Source organism: Rana temporaria (genome assembly GCF_905171775.1).
Source record: "Rana temporaria chromosome 4 unlocalized genomic scaffold, aRanTem1.1 chr4x, whole genome shotgun sequence".
In the NCBI taxonomy this organism is placed as follows: Eukaryota; Metazoa; Chordata; class Amphibia; order Anura; family Ranidae; genus Rana; species Rana temporaria.
In genome coordinates this window covers 2,521,049-2,538,257 of record NW_024404460.1, presented here as the reverse complement: position 1 = coordinate 2,538,257, position 17,209 = coordinate 2,521,049, and positions in this window count along the sequence as shown.

The window sequence follows — 17,209 nt, the reverse complement described above, 5'->3', positions numbered from 1 at the left end:
CCCCTCTCTCCTGCGTGTATGACACCGGGCATCTCTGGCTGTGTGTGAGAGCTGGGTCTGTGTTCGGCTATGCTGCCTGTGCTAGACCTGCTCGTGTGATAGTAGATGGAGATGGAACACTGATTGAATCAGTGTTTTGTCTATCACACAAGCCCGTCTAGGGGGGGGACCCTGCTAGAGCACACTTCCCTGCCGAACACAGACCTACAGCTCCTGTTTGTTCCATGACACACGTCAGGAGAGGAGATACCTGCTGTGTGTGATCGAGGCAATGCCATGGTGAGTGCCATGCACAGTGGGGCTTCATTCATATACAAAAGTGGGGCTGCATTCATATACAAAGGGGGGCTGCATTAATATACAAAAGTGGGGCTGCATTAATATACAAAAGTGGGGCTGCATTTATAGACAAAAGTGGGACTGCATTCATAGACAAAAGTGGCACTGCATTCATAGACAAAAGTGGGACTGCATTTATATACAAAAGTGGGGCTGCATTTATATACAAAAGTGGGGCTGCATTTATATACAAAAGTGGGGCTGCATTAATATACAAAAGTGGGGCTGCATTTATATACAAAAGTGGGGCTGCATTCATATACAAAGTGGGGCTTCATTCATATACAAAGTGGGGCTGCATTCATATACAAAGTGGGGCTGCATTCATATACAAAAGTGAGGCTGCATTCATATACAAAAGTGGGGCTGCATTAATAGACAAAAGTGGGACTGCATTCATAGACAAAAGTGGGGCTGAATTTATATACAAAAGTGGGACTGAATTTATATACAAAAGTGGGACTGAATTTATATACAAAAGTGGGGCTGCATTTATATACAAAAGTGGGACTGCATTAGTATACAAAAGTGGGGCTGCGTTCATATATACAGTGGGGCTGCAATCCTATGTACAGTGAGGCTGCAATCATGGGCACTGATGAGGCTGTATTGATCTCTTGTACCATGTCTTCAGTCTCTGACCATCTCTTGTACCATATCTCCAGTCTCCGACCATCCCTTGTACCATGACCATCCCTTGTACCACGTCTGCAGTCTCTGACCATCCCTTGTACCATGTCTTCAGTCTCTGACCATCCCTTGTACCATGTCTGCAGTCTCTGACCATCTCTTGTACCACGTCTGCAGTCTCTGACCATCCCTTGTACCATGTCTGCAGTCTCTGACCATCTCTTGTACCATGTCTGCAGTCTCTGACCATCCCTTGTACCATGTCTGCAGTCTCTGACCATCCCTTGTACCATGTCTGCAGTCTCTGACCATCTCTTGTACCATGTCTGCAGTCTCTGACCATCTCTTGTACCATGTCTGCAGTCTCTGATCATCTCTTGTACCATGTCTGCGGTCTCTGACCATCTCTTGTACCATGTCTGCAGTCTCTGACCATCCCTTGTACCACGTCTGCAGTCTCTGACCATCTCCTGTATCCTCTGACCATCTCTTGTACCACGTCTGCAGTCTCTGACCATCTCTTGTACCATGTCTACAGTCTCTGACCATCTCTTGTACCATGTCTGCAGTCTCTGACCATCCCTTGTACCACGTCTGCAGTCTCTGACCATCTCCTGTATCATCTGACCATCTCTTGTACCACATCTGCAGTCTCTGAGCATCTCTTGTACCACGTCTGCAGTCTCTGACCATCTCTTGTACCACGTCTGCAGTGCCTGACAATCGTCTACAAACTATGGGATAGATTTATGGCATTTATATTTAAATATTTTTTACTAGTAATGGCGGCGATCATTGATTTTTTAGCGGTACTGCAACATTGCAGCGGACACACCGGACACCTAATTGAGTTCTGTAAGCAACACCTTATTTTCTGGCAGTGCCCCTCCCGAGACTAGACTCTGGATCCGCCCTTGATTCTGGTGGGGGGATAGCTGAACGGTGTGACTGGACACAATATGAATATACATGGGATTACATTGAAATAGTGTAGAGAGAAATCTCTTAAAGTTCAGCCTGATGGTTAAATGTAAGTTAGTAACAATAAATGGACTAGTTCATTTATATACAGTACATCACCTAATGAACCTAACAAGGAAAGCAAAATTCAAGAAAACAATTATTTCTGAACAATTTTTTTTTTATTTAAAACAAAGTAAAAAAATAAACAAAAAAAATAAATTATGAACTTGGATTCCCCTCCAATCTGTTTACCAGTCGCTCCAGGGTCCTGGTTGTGTCTGTCATGTGGCGCTCCAGGGTCCTGGTTGTGTCTGTCATGTGGCGCTCCAGGGTCCTGGTTGTGTCTGTCATGTGGCGCTCCAGGGTCCTGGTTGTGTCTGTCATGTGGCGCTCCAGGGTCCTGGTTGTGTCTGTCATGTGGCGCTCCAGGGTCCTGGTTGTGTCTGTCATGTGGCGCTCCAGGGTCCTGGTTGTGTCTGTCATGTGGCGCTCCAGGGTCCTGGTTGTGTCTGTCATGTGGCGCTCCAGGGTCCTGGTTGTGTCTGTCATGTGGCGCTCCAGGGTCCTGGTTGTGGCTGTCATGTGGCGCTCCAGGGTCCTGGTTGTGGCTGTCATGTGGCGCTCCAGGGTCCTGGTTGTGGCTGTCATGTGGCGCTCCAGGGTCCTGGTTGTGGCTGTCATGTGGCGCTCCAGGGTCCTGGTTGTGGCTGTCATGTGGCGCTCCAGGGTCCTGGTTGTGTCTGTCATGTGGCGCTCCAGGGTCCTGGTTGTGTCTGTCATGTGGCGCTCCAGGGTCCTGGTTGTGTCTGTCATGTGGCGCTCCAGGGTCCTGGTTGTGTCTGTCATGTGGCGCTCCAGGGTCCTGGTTGTGTCTGTCATGTGGCGCTCCAGGGTCCTGGTTGTGTCTGTCATGTGGCGCTCCAGGGTCCTGATTGTGTCTGTCATGTGGCGCTCCAGGGTCCTGGTTGTGGCTGTCATGTGGCGCTCCAGGGTCCTGGTTGTGGCTGTCATGTGGCGCTCTAGGGACCTGGTCATGGCAGCAAACTGGTCACACATCATTTTTCGGGTTGCCCGTTGGTACCTCCCCAGAGCCATATACTGACGCATGTGGCGGCGATTGTGGAGGGCCAAAGAGTGAGATAGCCTCCGAATCTGTCTCTCTTGGCACTCCACAATGCGCCGCAGATACTCACATGGTTTTGGAGAGTGGGCGTGTCCTGGACCAGTCTGCTGCCTTGGGGAGGATGCGCCAGTGGGTAATATGTCCAGGTGGGAGGGTAGTGAGGCTGAGCGGTGGAGGAGATGATGCGCCGGAGAAACTGCTGGGGAGGAAGGATGGTGATCTGAACCAGACGCGTGCAGGTCCAGGCCTTCGTCCACTGCGTGGAGGTCAAGTATGTATTCATGTTGATCTGTGAAGAAAAGAAAATACATTAGATAGATAATACAATAGAAATACACATGGCTTCTTCACCCTAACATTATATAAAGGCAATTATCTCCCAGCCCTTGTAGACAATCATGTAACCTCTTGAGATCTTTTCACTTACATACCAGTTTTCCATTTTTGATATTCAGTGAGATGCACCTAATCAATTTGTGTGTAGGACATAGTGGTGTCCGTGTCAATTCGCTGTGTCATCCCAAGTTTGCAGAGCTGTGCGGGAAGGTGTAGTACTTTACTGTACTCTGACCAGGGCGGAGCTGAGTGTCCTCCCCAGGCCGGGCGGCCAGAATACAAAGGGATTCCCCTCTACACATCAAGCAGTGTAAAGGGGAATCTCCACAAGATTTTATCCGCTTGGTGGCATGGCGCATCCACTTGGTCCCTGGAGAAAATCTAAAGGTATAATAGACACCTAAGTGCTGACCGACCAACACTAACTAATCTACCTCATCATGACTGACTGACTGTCGCAAATATGGAAGATCAGTTGCACTTGCAAGTAGAAAAACATATTAGCTATACCAGCTATTAACATTACACGCACCAAAGAGAAGCCATTGCATTAGGGATGACCTAATAAAAAGTTGTTTAATAAAATATTGCCAGCTACTAAGTTTTTAAAGTTTATTATTTTGTTGGCCACTGATTGAATAAGCCCCACTCCTGGTCTAGGCTAGGTAGGTTACTCACTCCTGGTCTAGGCTAGGTAGGTTACTCACTCCTGGTCTAGGCTAGGTAGGTTACTCACTCCTGGTCTAGGCTAGGTAGGTTACTCACTCCTGGTCTAGGCTAGGTAGGTTACTCATTCCTGGTCTAGGCTAGGTAGATTACTCACTCCTGGTCTAGGCTAGGTAGGTTACTCACTCCTGGTCTAGGCTAGGAGGTATAAAAGAGAATTTACAATTACTGAGCCTTCCATATCCTGGCAGCTGGTGCTTCATCTGCTCCCCTCTGATACTGCAGTGGTGGTCTGGTCTCTCCCTGAGCCTTCAAGACCTATGCAGGTCTCAATAATAATAACTTCAGAAGCCCTAGACCAGGGGTGTCAAACTGGCGGCCCTCCAGCTGTTTCAAAACTACAAGTCCCATGAGGCATTGCAAGGCTAACAGTTACAAGCATGACTCTCACAGGCAGAGGCATGATGGGACTTGTAGTTTCGGAACAGCTGGAGGGCCGCCAGTTTGACACCCCTGCCCTAGACCATTTAAGTGGAGTTGAGAAAGGGTGCATGAAAATGTGTACGACCAGTGACCACTGGGGATCCAAGGATCAGTATGTCTAAAACTTCTCAAACAAAACCACTAGACAAAATTGAGCAGTTAAATAAAAACTCCAGGATACATGTAAAATAAAAATATATCACTAAACTAAACAGCCTTCCCTATGTGCATTGCAAAAGAATACACTGCAGAGTCTGAACTAGAGCCTAAAGACTCAGACTTTTTATAGATATTTGACTGCACAAAGATCTACGAGGTCACAAGGTCATTTACAATTTTTTGCTTTAGATCAGGGGTCTCCAAACCTTTCAAACAAAGGGCCAGTTTATTGTCCTTCAGGCTTTAGGAGGGCCGGGTTGTGTCTGTGTCTAGCGGGGGTAGAATTGTTCGGGGCCTGGCATCTGTAAGGATAAATATGGCCTAAGGGTTGGTGGGCACTGGGCAATAGAAGGTGTAATGCCCCTCTTAGTAGGAGGAATAATATCTCATCAATGGTATCAGTGGAGGAAATAGTGCCCCATTGTTGGTGCCAGTGGGAGTAATAGTGTCCAAGGGACGGATAAAGGCTAGCAAGGGGCCACATCTAGCCCTTGGGTCACAGTTTGGAGACCCCTGCTTTAGATGATGCCAAAGGTGAGGCACCAGACATCATGAGGAAAGTGTTAATGCATGCATCAGGGGCATACCAGAGATTGAACATGTCCAGGGACTGCCAGCCAATAGCTGGAGATTATTGTCTGACACACCCCCTTCAGCCAGCTGTGTTATTCACGATGACAGTGATTGGCTCAGACTGGGAATATGAACTGCAGCAAGAAGGTGGCGTGATCAGGGAAGTGACGTTGAGGGTTTAACAAGCACAGGTCATGCCAACAGGAAGACTGGAATCAGCTGCAGAGGGGGACTAATAAATAATTCATAATGGCAGCTAAAGCAAAGCCGTGCAGAAGAAATCACAACCATTTCTAGACAAGGTATGCCGTCAGCATTTCATATTTAACCACTTGACCACTGGGCACTTAAACCCCCTTCCTAACCAGACCAATTTTCAGCTTTCGGTGCTCTCACAATTTGAATGACAATTACTCAGTCATACAACACTGTACCCATTTGAAATTGTTGTCCTTTTTTTCCACACAAATAGAGCTTTCTTTTGGTGGTATTAGATCACCTCTGGGTTTTTTATTTTTTGCGCTATAAAAGAAAAACGACAGAAAATTCTGTAAAAATAAATAAATAAAAACTTGTTTCTGTCATATTCGCAGGTTATTTCTCACACACAGCATATGCATACCACGAATGACACCCCAAAACACATTCTGCTATTCCTCCCAAGTGTGCGACTTTTACACGGCGTGGCCACATACAGAGGCCCAACATGCAGGGAGCACCATCAGACATTCTGGAGCACCCAGGCCAATTCTGACATTTCTCTCCTACATGGAAAAATCACCATTTATTTGCTAGAAAATTACATAGAACCCCAAAACATTATATATGCAGAGTATTGGGGTATTGCGGAGTATTTGGGTATTGCAGAGTATTTGGGTATTGCAGAGTATTTGGGTATTGCAGAGTATTGGTGGCATTGCAGAGTATTTGGGTATTGCAGAGTATCGCGCAGGGTATTGGGGTATTGCAGAGTATTGCGCAGGGTATTGCAGAATATTGGGGTATTGCAGAGTATTGCGCAGGGTATTGCAGAGTATCGGGGTATTGCAGAGTATGGGGTATGGCAGAGTATGGGGTATAGCAATGTATGGGGTATGGCAGGCAGAGTATGGGTTATAGCAATGTATGGGGTATGGCAGGCAGAGTATGGGGTATTGCAGGCAGAGTATTGGGGTATTGCAGAGTATTGGGGTATTGCAGAGTATCGAGGTATTGCAGAGTATGGGGTATGGCAGAGTATGGGGTATGGCAGGCAGAGTATGGGGTATTGCAGGCAGAGTATTGGGGTATTGCAGAGTATTGGGGTATTGCAGAGTATCGAGGTATTGCAGAGTATGGGGTATGGCAGAGTATGGGGTATTGCAGAGTATGGGGTATTGCAGAGTATGGGGTATTGCAGGCAGAGTATGGGGTATGGCAGGCAGAGTATGGGGTATGGCAGGCAGAGTATGGGGTATGGCAGGCAGAGTATGGGGTATGGCAGGCAGAGTATGGGGTATGGCAGGCAGAGTATGGGGTATTGCAGGCAGAGTATGGGGTATTGCAGGCAGAGTATGGGGTATGGCAGGCAGAGTATGGGGTATGGCAGGCAGAGTATGGGGTATGGCAGGCAGAGTATGGGGTATGGCAGGCAGAGTATGGGGTATGGCAGGCAGAGTATGGGGTATGGCAGGCAGAGTATGGGGTATTGCAGGCAGAGTATGGGTTATTGCAGAGTATTGCGCAGGGAAGGATGGCTGGATCTGTGACTGCAGTTGTCACAGATCCAGCCACAGCACTGCTGACACCCGCTCCCCCCCCCCCCTCTCTGTACCGAACGGTACAGAGAGGAGAGGGAGGAACCGGCGTCATCAAATGACGCCGGTTTGTTTACAAGTGATCGCTCCGTCATTTGACGGAGCGATCACGTGGTAAACGGCCGCGATCAGCGGCAATTTACCGTCATCCGGTAAATAACATGCAGGGAGCACCATCAGGCGTTCTGGAGCACCCAGGCCAATTCTGACATTTCTCTCCTACATGGAAAAATCACCATTTATTTGCTAGAAAATTACATAGAACCCCAAAACATTATATATGCAGAGTATTGGGGTATTGCGGAGTATTTGGGTATTGCAGAGTATTGGTGGCATTGCAGAGTATTTGGGTATTGCAGAGTATCGCGCAGGGTATTGGGGTATTGCAGAGTATTGCGCAGGGTATTGCAGAGTATTGGGGTATTGCAGAGTATTGCGCAGGGTATTGCAGAGTATTGCAGAGTATCGGGGTATTGCAGAGTATCGAGGTATTGCAGAGTATGGGGTATGGCAGAGTATGGGGTATAGCAATGTATGGGGTATGGCAGGCAGAGTATGGGTTATAGCAATGTATGGGGTATGGCAGGCAGAGTATGGGGTATGGCAGGCAGAGTATGGGGTATTGCAGGCAGAGTATTGGGGTATTGCAGAGTATTGGGGTATTGCAGAGTATCGAGGTATTGCAGAGTATGGGGTATGGCAGAGTATGGGGTATGGCAGAGTATGGGGTATTGCAGAGTATCTAGGTATTGCAGAGTATGGGGTATGGCAGAGTATGGGGTATGGCAGAGTATGGGGTATGGCAGGCAGAGTATGGGGTATGGCAGGCAGAGTATGGGGTATGGCAGAGTATGGGGTATTGCAGGCAGAGTATGGGGTATGGCAGGCAGAGTATGGGGTATGGCAGGCAGAGTATGGGGTATGGCAGGCAGAGTATGGGGTATGGCAGGCAGAGTATGGGGTATTGCAGGCAGAGTATGGGGTATTGCAGGCAGAGTATGGGGTATTGCAGGCAGAGTATGGGTTATTGCAGAGTATTGCGCAGGGAAGGATGGCTGGATCTGTGACTGCAGTTGTCACAGATCCAGCCACAGCACTGCTGACACCCGCTCCCCCCCCCCTCTCTGTACCGAACGGTACAGAGAGGAGAGGGAGGAACCGGCGTCATCAAATGACGCCGGTTTGTTTACAAGTGATCGCTCCGTCATTTGACGGAGCGATCACGTGGTAAACGGCCGCGATCAGCGGCAATTTACCGTCATCCGTGATGCGCCGGGTCTTCTAGACCCGGCGAGCACGGACACTTCCGCAAAAGCGCGCCCCAGGGGACGCGCAAACGCGGAAGTGCACGAGGACGTCCCAGGGACGTCCTGTCAGAGTAACTCGACCACGCTGTAGCAGTATTTTTGCTATAGCGCGGTCGGCAAGTGGTTAAGATACTATATTTGCCTGGAAAATACAAAAAAAGGTATACTACTTACCCCCTGGATCTGACGCGCCTGGCTGTTGGACACCATCTTGAGCATCCCCAGCAGCCTCTCTAGGGCAGATCTCCTCCACCTCCTGCTCAGCGTCAGCAGTTGTTGATTGTAAATAATATAGAAAAGAACATTACAATCTGCAGTGTACAACAATCCCACACATAGTACAAGAACATTGAAAGATGTACGGTATGATCAGATCAATGATCATCACTCCGCAGATACCAGCAAGATTATACGAACTTACATGTGGGCGTTGCCACCTCAGCCTCCTCCTCCTGCGTCTCCCCCTCTGACTGGATGGCACCTGTTTATTTAATAAAGGAGAAATGTTGAACGTTACAATGTTCAATGTTCAAAGAAACAATAATACTGTATAAAATGTATTATATTATCTCTATTACCATGGGCAATACAGGTCAGTGGTCACTAATGTTTATCTACAAGGCATTCACCATTTAGAAAAAATCTGTTAAAAAAAAAGAGGTACTTACCTGTCCTGGTTTCAGCGACCACCACTGATCAGGCGCCTCAGTTCAGAACCGCGACGTTCTGTCAAATTGCATAGGTGCATTTGATGGGTGCTGGTGAGGCTACATCTGATGGATGCTGGTGAGGCTGCATTGATGGGTGCTGGTGAAGCTGCATTGATGGGCGCTGGTAAAACTGCATTGATGGGCACTGGCGAGGGTGCATTTGATAGGCGCTGGTGAGGCTGCATTTGATAGGCGCTGGTGAGGCTGCATTTGATGGGTGCTGGTGAGGCTGCATTGATGGGCACTGGTGAAGCTGCATTGATGGGCACTGGCGAGGCTACATTTGATGGGCGCTGGTGAAGCTGCATTCATGTGTGCTGGTAAAGGCTACATTTCATAGGCGCTGGTGAGGCTGCATTGATGGGCATCGGTGAGGCTGCAATAATGGGCTCTGGTAGGCTGCATTGATGGGCACTGTTAGGCTGCATTTGTTTGGTGTTGGTGAAGCTGCATTGATGGGTGCTGGTAGAGGCTGCATTTGATAGGTGCGGGTGAGGCTGCATTGATGGGCACTAGTAAGCTGCATTCATGGGCACTGGTAGGCTGCATTCGATGGGCGCTGGTAAGGCTGCATTTGATGGGTGCTGGTGAGGCTGCATTGATGGGCGCTGGTGAAGCTGCATTGATGGGCACTGGCGAGGCTACATTTGATGGGCGCTGCTGAAGCTGCATTGATGGGCGCTGGTAAAACTGCATTGATGGGCACTGGCGAGGGTGCATTTGATGGGTGCTGGTGAGGCTGCATTTGATAGGCGCTAGTGAGGCTGCATTGCTGGTGAGGCGGTATTTGATGGGCTCTGGTGAGGCTACATTTTATGGGGGCTGGTGAATCTGCATTTGATGGGTGCTAGTAAGGCTGCATTGATAGGCTCTGGTGAGGCTGCATTTGATGGGCTCTGGTGAGGCTGCAATAATGGGTGCTGGTGAGGCTGCATTTGATGGGCGCTGGTGAGGCTGCATTTGATGGGCGCTGGTGAGGCTGCATTAATGGGTGCTTCATTAAAAAGGTGGGGTTTACATTGGCAGGGGAAAGGGGGTGGAGTCAAGGGGGGTGGCAAAATTAGGTTTCGCCTAGGGTGTCTAAAATGCTTGCACCAGCCCTGTGAGTAAGGGACATCGATCCCCAGTGGAAGAGGCAATTCTGCCTCAGTGGACACAAGTAGTGTACCACTTGCCAGTGCCCCCTGCCAATGCCCACAGTGACCACCAGTGCCACCTGTCAGTGCTAGACCACCTATCAATGCCCATCACTGCCACCTAGCAATGCCCACCAGTGGTGCCAGACAGTGCCTCATCAGTGCCACCTAGCAGTGCTGCCTATCAATGTCACCTACCAGTGCACATCATTGTCACCCATCACTGACACCTATCAGTGCCCACCAGTTCCACCTATCAATGCCCTTCAGTGCCACCCATCTGTGCCACCTCAGAGTGCCCACCAGTGCCGCCTTATTGGTGCCCACCAGTGCCACCTTACCAGTGCTGCCTTATCGGTGCCCATCCGTGCAGCCCATGGGTGCCCATCAGTGCCACCAATCAGTGCCCAATGCCCATTGGTGCAGCCTTATCAGCGTACATCAATGAAGTGATCAAATACCACCAAAGACAGCTCTATTTGTGGGGAAAAAAAGTGCTTCAATTTTGTTTTGGAGCCACACACAATTTTCAATTAAAGTGACGCAGTGCCAAAACACATAAAAGTGTCACGGTCATTTGGCAGCCAAATCCTCTGGGGCTGAACTGGTTAAAATGAAAAAAAAATTAAAATAAATCAGACACGTTACTTACCGCTTTATGTCGCTGAATTTCTTGCGACAGGCAGTCGGGTCACGCCGATGGCGATACAACGCCTCTACTTTCCTGGAGATCTCCTCCCACTTTTCCAACTTCCACTCCGGACTGGTCTCCCTGGAGCGGGGGCCACACAGCTGCATCCAGCAAGGAAGCGTTTCCCGTACAAGGACCTGGGACTCAATATGAGTCCATGTAATGTTACGCTTCCTGCTGGATGCAGATTGTGTCCCCCTCCTGCGCCGCCTTTTGGGTGATGGAGAAGATGGAGGGGCTGGGGAATCTGCTGCTGGCAGTGGTTCAGTGCTGGGCCCAGGAACCTGCATGGGGTCTTGGCTGACCGTCGCCATGCCGTTGGATGCCGCCATATTGGAGCCGGAGATGGAGACGAATGTGAAACTAAGTCCGCTAGATTAGGAATTGAATGACGAAAATCCGACAAAGCATCGGAAATTGCCGAATCTGACTGTCATTGAAGGCTTATGGTGTAAATAAATGTACGATTCGGCGTAAAGTTTCAAAGTTCCGTGGAATTATTTTTTTTTGATCATTCGACAGAAACCAAGTATTATTGGATTTTCGGACGAAAGCTATTCCCCAACGAAAAATGAAATACATCAAAACGATTTTCGGGAGTAACTAAATACATTTATTTTCCTGACGAAAACGAAAAAACGAAATGAAATATTCCAGTCTGCACATGTCTAGTTGTGACCAGTTTTTATTAAAAGGAACACATTTTTATTTTTGGAGTGCGGCCGTCGCGGTTCTTCCATATATATTTTTGCATACTATTGCAGTGCCTGCACCCAAGGGTTTGGATTCCACCTTGCAGTTCTCTGGCATCTCTGAGCGGTAAACTTTCTTTCTCATCCTTACAATGTCCATTCATTTTCTCACAATGAATGTGAAAGGGTTAAACCACCAGACCAAACGAGTTTCACTATGGAAAACTGCTATCTCCCACAGCTGCGACGCAGCGTACAGGAAAGGCACTTTGCTCATGGGGCAACCCCTCAATGCCATCATAAATCTTTTCCACACATCTTCAAAGCTGACTTTTCTCAGGCCCCGTACACACGAGAGGATCCATCCGCTGGAATTGATCCGCGGACCGGCTCCAGCGGATAGATCCCCTGGTGTGTACAATCCAGCGGATCTGTTTCCGCGGATTTTTATCCCCTGGGATGGATTTCCAGCGGATAAAAATTTGAAGACATGCTTTCAAATCTATCCGCTTGAATCCATCCCAACGGATTGATCCGCTGGTCTGTACAGACTCACCGGATCAATCCGTCCGAATCAATCCCCCGCATGCGTCGTAATGATTCGACGCATGCGTGGAATTTCTTTATATGACAGCGTCGCGCACGTCGCCGCGTCATCATCGCGGCGACGGCGCGACACGTCATCGCGATGGGATTTCGATCCGATGGTGAGTACACTCCATCGGATCAAAATCCTCGAGAGGATTTATCCGCGGAAACGGTCCGGTGGACCGTATCCGCGGATAAATCCTCTCGTGTGTATGGGGCCCAAGAAGCAACGGGGAGTCTTAATTGAAAAGAAGAACTTCAGCGCTAGTCTAGTAAATGAATAAAGAAATAAAAAGGGGGATGTGTGTAATAAATGAGATTGCTGCTCAAACCTATAAGTGTACAAATCACTAAAAAATGGATAAAAGAAGAAAGTGATGAGCGCAATCCCTAACACACTAACGTGCAGAGTGCTGAATGTGAATATAAATATAAAAACACACCTTAAAGGGTCACTAAAGGAATTTTCTTTAGCTAAATAGCTTCCTTTACCTTACTGCAGTCCTGGTTTCCTGTCCTCATTGTTCGTTTTTGCTTTGCAATAGCTGTAATCCTTCTCTGATCTCCACACTTCCTGCTTGTCTGGCTCCTTATGAAAAAACTCATGCGAGCTTCTCACTGTGGTCCATGATCAAGAAGGTGTGATTACTGTGTGTCTAAAACTCCTCAGAACCAATCAGATTCATTTTAGAAACAAACACTGCCCTGTGTTTGTTTTTGTTCTGTGTGTCTCTGTACTTCTGTACTAAACTAAACTGCAGGCACATTATATGATTGATTTTTATCTATTTTGAATCATTTTTAAAATTAATCAGTCAACTATTATGTCTCTATACCCTGTAAACAGTCATTTCAGCAAAACTTTACTGCTCCTTTAAATGACTCTAACAATGTACCAATGATATATGTGCAAAATAGCAAAATAAGACGCTAAATAGATGGTGTAATGGTCACCACCGTTTACGACCTTCCATCCCAGTCACGACAGCTTATCGACACTCCAACCAACAGGACCCGATCCATAAGAATTCCCCCCAGACACGAGACACACAGCTCTGTGCTTCTGGTTTCAAATGTAATGATACTTTAATGGTTTCTTCTCAGCTTTATATACAGTACAAGGCATTAAAGCAACAATGAGATCTCCACCCCCCTAATCACACACTAAGGCTAATTACTAAACATTCCTTAATTAACAGCATAACAAAACACCTTCACACACTGAGTTCCCTAGGCAGACGTTTCATCTCCGCATACAGCTTGACACCTATTCACACCTCTGAGCATCACTAGGCTGTAGACAGTGTTATCACACATAAATAAGAAGGCCAGTATGGTGTCCTGAGTTTATGGGAGGAGCCCGGAGGGTATTTAAGCAGCCCACTCACACATGCTCTTTGTCGGTTCAGTGTGCGGTACTACACGTCACTGGGCCGACTCTTCCCAGCTCACCTCATGTCCGTGAGTCTGCGCATTCAATCGCATTCCACATTGCAAGCGCTTTGCGGCTTCTCCCTTCATGGTCTTTGCCGGCGGTTCCCGCTTACTTCGCAGGTAGGATTCAAACCTTTTCGTATCTTGTGCAATCTTGCAATTCGTTATGCTTCCTATCCTGCATCCCTTTTGGGAAAAAATCTGCTTCTGAGTTACTTTTGCTCATGTTTCAACATCATTCGGCTCAGGCGTAGTACATTTGTAACTTCCTTCTGCCAAACATACGATTCATTTGTAAATCCATTTGGAGATTGACATGTGTTTGTATGGGTTCTTTGGCAGATTGAGGTGGTAATTGGACTCACATGGTGCCTTGTCTGCACTTGATTAGCCTGGGGGGATGGGTGGTTGTAGGTGTTCGGTTTCAAAGCAAGGGGTAGCATACACTCTACAACCAATTCGTATCAGATGCGTTTAATACTCCTTACTATGTATACAAAGAAACACCCGCATGAACCTACACCATAGGGACGGTAAACCACAGTATTGTCAGTGGTTTAAGAAGTTTCACTAAAACACAAACCCGTGCAGCTGTCAACCACTAAGGAGACATGGGCAAAAAGCAAAAGAACAAAAACATACAGCGCACAAGGGTTAAGTGAATGTCACTTTATAGTCTGTAATGTGTGGAAAAACATATAAGCATGAAAAATTGAAAAAATTTAAATAGCCACTAATAGCACACAGGGAAATAGAACATTAAATTTTTTAAAAAAAACACTGATAAAAATAGTCCGCATAACATAAGCAGCAGTTCACGTGGAGATGGTAGAGTGAAAACACATACACTTCGGGGGAGATGTTTGGAGTGAATCCAAGTAGTGTGCATACACTTGTATGCGGAGGTAATACAATACCTCAACAAAAGCAGCCGCTTCTACGTCTCAATGCAGGGAGATGGAATCCGTTGGTGGGATGATAACAGCCACACTGGGAGCAGATGTAGAAGTTATTTCCATGCAGAGAGGATACTGCCGTTTAAAGACCACTAGCTCAGGGGCTGATGGAAAAGAAACCTTCCTCGCAAACAGAGATCTCCAGCGGCAGGGGAAGTCCTGGAGGGGAGCCACCTAGCCGGTTCAGTGACGCAGCCGCGTCACACGGGAGCGAGGAGAGGGGGACGGTAGCCTGATGGAGTCACACAGAGAGAAGGAGGTGTCCGGACACCTTCGATCCAGCATCAGGTGACTCAAGGCACCAATCAGTGTGGGCAGAAACCGAGCAGTAGAGATGCTGGCGCTAGTGTCACTGAGAGGATTTCCCGAGTGTCGGCACTACACATCAGCTGCAGTGTACTTGCTGCAAACATATAGGGGCATCAAAGATTGTACTGGTGAGCCGTGACTGACATGTTTCGCGTGCCAGGACGCTTTATCAAAGTCACGGACAGGCTCCACCATCTAGTTATTAAAGGGGAAGGAATAATCCCATTGGACAATAGCACGAGGAGGGGGAGGATTCATAGTCTTAACCCTACCATCACCACCACTTTAATAAAAACATCTAAAAACATATAATCTAGTATATATATAATATATATAACATGATATATATATGTATATAATAATCTCTCTCATGGAAGAACATATGTACATACATAGAAGATAGTCTGACACACCTTCAATACAACAATAATAATAGTAATAATAAAGGAAAAATAAATGAAGAAAATGGAAAAGAAAATGAAAAAGAAAAAGAATGATAATAATGATGATGGTGAAAATAAAACTAAAATAATAATGATAAAACACTATACATGTTCAACTGGGCCCTCGGTTCCTTTGTAATTTCTGATTGTATGGTTGGACGGCATTGTATGCACCCTCTTCGTCCTTTTATATTTTTCTTTTTTTTTTGCTTTGCTGTTGTATAATGAAAAACAAAAAATTTCTTTATAGATAAATAAAGATTATATAAAAAAAAACACTATACATACATACATACATTCACTCCATATATACCGCCTATACCACAAAAATAAAATAAAATAAAATAAAATAAGAAAAATAAGAATTAAATAAAAAAATAAAATAAAATTAAAAATAAAAATAAATATAAAAATAAAATAAAATAAAAATAAAAATAAATAAAAATAAAAATAAATATAAATAAAAATAGAAATAAAAATAAACAATGATGTGTGTACCCAGTGCACTAGGTTAATTAGTGATGCTGAGAATATCCAACTCCTCGTTAAGGCCACCGGGCGACAAAGTGCCCAGCCGAAAGATCCAGAAAGTTTCCCTCTTACATAGGAGGGAAAATCTTTCGTTCTCAGTCAAAGAACCCAACGGGATGGACTCAATGGCAAAAACCTCCAAACACTTAAAATCTTTATTGTGGACATGCAAAAAATGTCTAGGGACACTATGCTTATCACAGCCCTTTTTGATCAGGCGTCTGTGTTCTCCGATACGTATGCGTAGGGTACGGATCGTCCGTCCTACGTATAATAAATTGCATGGACAGCATAGTATGTAAACGATATATTCCGTAGAGCAAGTAAGGAATTGGCTGATCGGGAACACACAATCTTTGGTTTTAATAGTATCAGGACCACCTTTTGGAATGAACTGACAAGTAAGGCAACCCCTTTTACCGCATCTAAAAATGCCGGTTTTATTGTTAAAGTAAGCCCGAATATCTAATGGGCGGGTGGGGTTGATCTTGGATACTTTACTGGGTGCAATGATGTTCCGGATGGTCCAGGACCTTCTAAAGGTAATCTCAGGTTTAGATGGAAGAATGGGAGACAAATATTGGTCAAGATGAAGAATATTGAAGTGTTTATTGATAATATTTATTATATTTTTATGTTTAGTGTTAAATGTCGAAATGAACCTTACATTATTCTCAACTTTATCCTTACTAACCTTATTAATTTTATTGATGGTGATACTAGCATTAAAACATCTTCTAATAATTCTGGAGGGTACCCCTTCTCTCTAAATTTTGTCTTCATAATAAGGCCCTGGGTCATGTAGTCCTCAGTTTTAGAACAGTTTCTGCGCAACCTATTGAATTGGCCATATGGGATATTGGATTTCCAAGACGAGTGGTGACAACTGTTAAAGTGTAAATATGAATTACCACTAGTAGGTTTAATATGATTGCTAGTGGTAATTACTTTCCTTTATTATTACTATTATTATTGTTATATTGAAGGTGTGTCAGACTATCTTCTATGTATGTACATATGTTCTTCTATACATATATATCATGTTATATATATTATATATACTAGATTATATGTTTTTAGATGTTTTTATTAAAGTGGTGGTGATGGTAGGGTTAAGACTATGAATCCTCCCCCTCCTCGTGCTATTGTCCAATGGGATTATTCCTTCCCCTTTAATAACTAGATGGTGGAGCCTGTCCGTGACTTTGATAAAGCGTCCTGGCACGCGAAACATGTCAGTCACGGCTCACCAGTACAATCTTTGATGCCCCTATATGTTTGCAGCAAGTACACTGCAGCTGATGTGTAGTGCCGACACTCGGGAAATCCTCTCAGTGACACTAG